A 6884-nucleotide genomic window follows, 5' to 3' on the forward strand; every position below is an offset into this window, starting at 1 on the left:
AGACTAGCTGGCACGTGAGAGCATTTTAACCAGTGGCTGAATAGCCATTCTAACTGCTGAATAGATTAGGCTTCAAAGTTTTCTTCTGATGTGGTCTGTAAACTCCAAATTAATTTTCCTCATAAAGTTAGAAAACATTCCAGTATGAGGCCACAGCAGAACATTTCAACTAGATGCATCTCAAAAGCGGCATGAGCCTCACATCCACCACACAGCCCCTAAGTCACGAGGGAAAGGGCAGCATGAGCTCTGTAGAGGAAAGACATGAGTGTGAGGGTCCCCAGCGGCTCCCTAAGGATACCATCCTCATGAGGGGAGGGTTCACAGACCCCCAGACTAGTATAGCGTAGCAGGATACCTGTCCTGAGTCAGGGACTTTCCACACCAGTGCTTCTGTGTGCAGCTTATGAAATGGGTTGTACTACTGTCATGATTTCTTTATGAATCTTTATTTCTTTATGAGCTTAGTTAACATAAGCTCACTAGAGCAGTGCTTAGCCAAAATGACGCCTATAAACACTATAAACACATTACCGTTTTATACGAATGAGAAAAGTCTCTGAAGATGAAGTTATCTGCTCAGAACTGCAGAGCCTGACACAGCAGTGAACACAAGAAAAAAAAAAAAACCTGTGCTCTCTAAAGTTTACGTGCTCGTAGGAAAGAGACAAGATAACGTGTGAAGAGAACAGGTATTTCAAGGCAGCAGCGTAAGATTTTAAATAATTAATGCATACTTTATACCCTGTGGCTACACCAGAGAAGAATGGAGGTGGGTGAGGGATAGCTGGGTACACCACAATCTGAGAAAGCATCAGAAGCAGCAGTGACCAGTACAAAGCGCCGGAGACAGAAGGGCCTGAGATGTTCTGTCACACAGCAAGGCAGCCAGTGTGTGAGGGACAGTGAACAAGAGAGGAGCATCAGCCGAGAGGCCAGGCTGTGACACCAACAGAAGCCAGACCAACTCCTGTAAGCACTCTGATGAAGGGACAATGGGAGCCTGCAAGAGCCCCCAGAGTGACAGAGTGACACGACAATGCCCTGCCTGCCTTTGGACTGCAGGGAAAAGAGCAGTGGGAAGGAGAGAGGGGGAGAAGGTGGGCTCCCAGCTGCACGTCAGCACTCAGTTACTGCAAGGGGCATAAGCAGTTTCCACTCACATGATTCTTCTTTTGAGAACAAAACTGACAGTTGAAACACACAATTTTTTTTGTATGTTTGAACATCAGAAAAAAAAAAAAATCAAAGAACACGTCTTATAAAAGTGAGTTCACAAGCCAGGCAGTGGTAGCACGTGCCTTTCCAATACTGGGGGGCAGAGGCAGGAGAATCGCTGAGTTCGAGGCCAGCCTGGTCTACAGAGTGAGTTCCAGGACAGGCAGGACTACACAGAGAAACCCTGTCTTGAAAAACCAACAACAACAACAACAAGGGAGTTCACACTCTATTCAATTCTTTTGTTCTAAGAAGGTGAAAAGAGGTTAAAGGACTTGCTCAAAGTTCACACATCTAGCCCCAGGGAAAGTACACCACCAGCGTGCAGACTCCAGGTCCAGCCTCCCGTCCACAGCCGCCCACATGAACCTCTCCTTACAGCAACAACTACAAATCTAGCATGGTTCCTCAGAGTGTCTTCACATCGGCACAACACCCTGAGCACATCCAGGTCAGAATCACTGGTATTTAAAGACAACGCAGTTGCTCCTCTGTTTAGGAGAGTGTGTAGTGGTTTAAATGAACAAATGTTCCCATAACTCACGTATTTGAACACTTGGTCCCCAGTGATGGCACTGTTTAGGGAGGATGTCCAACCTGTAGGAGGTGGAGCCTCACTGAAGGAAGTATATCACTGAGGACAGGCTTTGTGGGTCTATTGTCTTGACCCACCTCCAGGTTCGAGCTCTACTTCCTGAGTGGGCTTGAGATGTGATCTCTCAGCTTCCTCTTCCTGCCACCCACCATGCCTTCCCCACATTATGGACATCTGGCTTTCTGGATAAGCCAAAATAAATTCTTCTTAAGTTGCCTTTGCTCATGCTATTTGATCACAGCACATGCATACGCACGTGCGCGCGCGCACACACACATACACACAGTAACTAACACAGAGTGCTGCATCTCGTGAACTCATCCTAAGAAAAATGGATTTAATCCATCTGCCTAAGAGCTTGGATGCTCAATCTCTACCACCAAAGCAAAGATCAGGAGCCTCTGAGTTAGGTGAAAAAAATTTGGTTACAAACCAATATTGTTCACACGTAATATAATTCTTACAAAAACACATGCCCACAAGAAAAAAAAGGTAAGAAAAATATAAAATTCTAATGGCTTTTATTACTAGGGAGTGGGAACAGGAGGTGATGGGGGGTGGCTTATTTTCTAATCATTCCATTTTTTACTGTAAAAATTAATATAAATAAAGCCTGACACACGCCTTTAATCTCAGCACTCAGGAGACAGAGGCAGGCAGATCTCTCTGAGTTCAAGGCCAGCCTGCTCTACATATCAAGTTTTAGGCCTACCAGGGCTGTATATAGTGAGGCCACATCTCAAAAACAAACAAACAAACAAATATTAATAAAAACAAGCCAAAATGAACTAGAATCCTTAGCATGGGTTAAGTGCATTAAAGAAAATGGAATACAGCGCACCTGCCACTGAGACAGGAGAACAGCAGACGTCTGAAGTCATCCAGTGTGCACCAGGGCTACAAGCCTGTAAGCCAAGCACTCTGGAGGTGGAGGCAGGAAGACTAGGAGTTTACAACAGCTTCAGCCATCTAGTGAGTTGGAGGGAAGGCTAGGCTTTGTGAGCCCTTTGCTCAACCCTCCCTCTCCCCAAACAGTCAAAGTCGTGTCTGTGGTTTTTAAGCAACTCTGCAACTAATCTTCATTAAAGCCCTGCTTCACACCACACACTGAAATGTGTTGCGAAGACAGATGAAGCACAGTCCTTGACCTCAACCAGCTCGGTCAACAGCTCAGTCAAGAGGAAGAGATACACAGGACATCCAAAGTGTGACCTGGAGGGCTGGGGAGAAAGCTCAGCCAGTACAGTGCTTACTGATCCCCAGCACACACGACGTTAAAAAGAGAGCAGGGTGCTGCACACGTGTAATCCTAGCATGGAGAAGACAAGACGACAGATCCTTAGGGCTCACTGGCCGGCCAGAGAACCAAATTATCATTCCTCAAGTCCCAGAGAAAGACCCTGTCTCAAAAACAAAGGTGCACAGCTCCTGAAAAACACCTGAGGGGAAGAGAGAGACAGAGGGAGAAGAGATAGTCTGTCTGGCTTCGGGAGGTAACTGTCAGGAGAGATGTCACAGCAGAGTGGATTTCTGAGGTCAGAGGCCACTGTCATTTGAGAAGCCCGTCCTTGCTATCTTCCTCATGTACCTCAGAGAGTCACATTTATCCACAAGACCTTGACCTATTTGCCACCTGAAGAAAGTTGGGGAGAGGGCTGGAAGAGACACTGTACCAATTACACACACCAGAACTACAATGTAGTATTGATGCACTCAACCTGCCTTACAAGGAGCCATTGTTGGAAGGACACAATGGCCAGACCCAGAGTCCTTATCACTGCTCTAGCTCCACCCCGACTCTGCAGAGCTCTGGACTGTCAAGGACAGGTGTGCAACCGGGTCTGACTCCATGTGCAGTTTTCAAGTAAATTCAAGGAGCCGAGAAAACGGGAAGGCCTAGAGTACCCACCTATTTTTACTGAATGAAAAAGAGGTGAGGACTTAAACAGAAGCCAAGGAAAGGCAACTAGTACTTTCTCTTGTTTCATGTGTCAAGTAAACAGGTGTTTCCCCTCTCCACTTCAGTCTTAAGTCTTCAACTCTCAAAACCATCACTAGAATTTCAGTTTTATTTTGCCTTTTTTGTGTCACATACATTTTTCTCTTTCATCATTCTACTTCCAATGTTCAAAAATACAGTAATACACAAATCAGACAGAAAAGACAGTCACTGAGTATTTAGATTTTACTGTACAGAAGCTTAGAAATATTTCCCTACAAAGTTAGAGAGGAAGTATTTTGAGTAATCAACATTAGTAATTGTGACAGATAATTCACAGTGAAATTTCATTAGGGGGAATCTGTAGCTTAGACCAAATTCCATATATTCCAAGGACAAGTACTATTTTGTTCCTATTTGATTGATCTTAATGTTTAAAATGACAATCAAATAATTCACAAAAAAAGGGAGACAGGCCTTTGCCATTAACTTTCTAACAACTGACTTCACATTATAGGAAGTCACTGAGGGCTGGCGCTGTGGCTCAGCTGGTAGGCAGAGTGTCTGCTCAGTGTGCAAGAGGTTCTGGGTTCGACCCAGAGGACGAGCTGAGAAGGGTGGTGCACACTTATAACCCCACCACTTGGGAAGTAGAGACAGAGGATTGGAACTTCACGATTCTCCTATGCAAGTTCGAGTTTCGCCTGGGGTACAGGAGACTGTCTCAAAATACACGATCCGTGCAGACGTGAGCATTCAGGACCCCGGACCCTCTTACTTCCTCCTCACTGTAAGACAAGCAAACCCTGCTCCCATCTCCACAGCCCTGTTGCTTCCACAATTCCAGCTTTGAAGGTGGGCCAGACCTGCTTCTTTTGCCTCTTCGTACAACCTGAGCAACCCTTACTCAAACTCAGAGTCGCTGTTTCATTTCCCACCAGCCATCCCCCCTTTCTGGGCTCCAGAAGTAATGATACAGAGGGGAAGGCTGTGCTGTGACCAGGTGGCAGGTGCTGCTTTAACCCATGAGCAGGCACTGAAGACTTGTGTAGACAGGTAGAAGCCAGAAAAGCTTTCCTATGCTACACTGGTACCACTAAGTAAGGCAAGACTAATTCTGAATGTCTGTGCCTGGCTGTTTTGCGCATTTGTTAAATGCAGAATTCATCTCAGGGTCCCCAAAATAAATTTGATTGCTTCAAAGACATGGTTGGCAAGGAAGAAAAGAAATGCTGCAGAGTGGCAATTGCTGAGATTATATACCAACAGCTTCAACTCCTGATTTCTCTTATACTAATAGTGCTCAAGAAGCAAAGTAGATAAAAGTTTTCTACGGCTTTTTCAGAGCTTCTCAAAGGCCTGAAATAGCTGAGTTAATTTCTTGACACCACTTACCACGAAGTCTGTGACAACTAATACTGGTTGTCTATCTGACACACCCAGAAGAGGGAAGGCAACCGAGAAATTGCCTCTATCAGATTGGCCTGTAGGCATGTCTGTGGGGCATTTTCTTGATTGCTAACTGATGTAGGCCCAGTACACTGTGGGTGTTATCATCCCTAGGCAGTAGGGCATGGACTGTGCAGGTAGCAGAACCAAGCCTGAGAGCAAGCTGGGAAGTAAGCCGTACTCCTGTATGGTCTCTGCTTCAGTTCTTGATTCCATGTTCTTATTGGAGCTCCTGCCCTGGACTGGAACTGTAAAGCAAACTAAACCCTTTCCTCCCCAAGCTGGCTTTGGCTAGTGTTATTACAACAGAAAGCCAACTAGGACAGTCCTGATTAAGTGTGACAGCTGAAGGAGAGAAGAGTGGACCCCAGTGGCTCCCATGCCCACACTAGCGCATAGTTGGGTGTGTAGGCCCTGCCCAATCACATCTACTAGGGACTCCAGGAAGCTGGATGAGGTGGTGGGTGTGGAGACAACTGGCCTGGACTGGTGTCTGCACGCCAAGGCAGCACACAGTCTGAATATTTTGCATTTTTATACAATAGACCAGACTGAATCACCAAAGGAAAGGATATCAAACCACTGACATTTCAAAATTCTGAAATAAATGTAGACACTAAGTAATAACTGTGGCATTTAGTTACATAGTTTCTTGTACTTGCCTGGTATGACTTAACTACACTGGCGCATGTATGTGGGGGCGGGGGCGCAGATGTGTCACGGTATGCCTGTGGAGGTCAGAGGACAACTTTCTGGAGTCATTCCTACCAAGTGGGTTCCAGGGCTTGATAGAACTCGAGCTCACAGGCTTAGCTGCAGGTATACTCCTGCTGAGCCATCTAACAGGTCTACAACTGTATTTTAAACTAAACTAGACCTACACAATGTTTAGAAGGTATTGCAAATCTAAAATTACCTCAGAAGAACTGATTCTTTTCTGAATACTCTCCATGCTCCTAGATTTTATTAAAACAGTATTTTACCTCTAAGATTTCCCTCAGACAAGACACAAGTCTAATGACATTTAATGACCACAGGAGAAAAGGAAAGGCTCTCCCCTCACACCTGCTTTCAAGCTGTATTTGTCTCAATGAATGTGTAACATAAAGCACTGCTTATAGGTTGGTTTTCTGTTGGGTTGGTTGGTTGGCTGGTTAGTTTTTCAAGACAGGGTTTCTCTGTGTTACAACTCTGGCTGTCCTGGAACTCACTCTGTAGACCAGGCGGCATCAGACTCAGAGATCCGCCTGCCTCTGCCTCCTGAGTGCTGGGATTAAAGGCGTGTGCCACCACTGCCACCACCCAGCAATTTACAAAATCTTAAACCAACTTAAATAGCAACAATATTTATTGACTCAGGGAGAAAGGCGGCATCTCTAAGGATCCCTGGCATGTGGCAGAGGAGGAGTTCCTGAGAGATTAGAGCTGGGGACAGACAGACCAGCATTAACTAAGGCCAATCCCCAATTAGACTCCCAACTTCCAGGACAATTTTCTTGTCACTCAAGTCAGTTTGGGGAACTTTATTGTGATATAATTTTAAAGTTTCAGAAACATCTCAAAAGTAGCCCTTAAGAATTTCTACTTGTTTTTTACCAGCTTTATCAATAATTAATTAAGACCGTCTCATCTGCTGTATCACACTTCTCTATCCCCCCCCCCACACACACACACCTCAGATCT

At 45.4% G+C, this 6884-nt stretch overlaps 1 protein-coding gene across 4 annotated transcripts in view; it reads right to left on the reverse strand.

Moving 5' to 3' along the window:
* Positions 1-6884, reverse strand: part of Spire1 (spire type actin nucleation factor 1) — a 123401-nt gene that overhangs the window by 85569 nt on the left and 30948 nt on the right. The gene's annotated exons all lie outside the window — the stretch shown is intronic.

Source organism: Peromyscus eremicus, chromosome 19 (assembly GCF_949786415.1).
Source record: "Peromyscus eremicus chromosome 19, PerEre_H2_v1, whole genome shotgun sequence".
NCBI classification, from domain to species: domain Eukaryota; kingdom Metazoa; phylum Chordata; class Mammalia; order Rodentia; family Cricetidae; genus Peromyscus; species Peromyscus eremicus.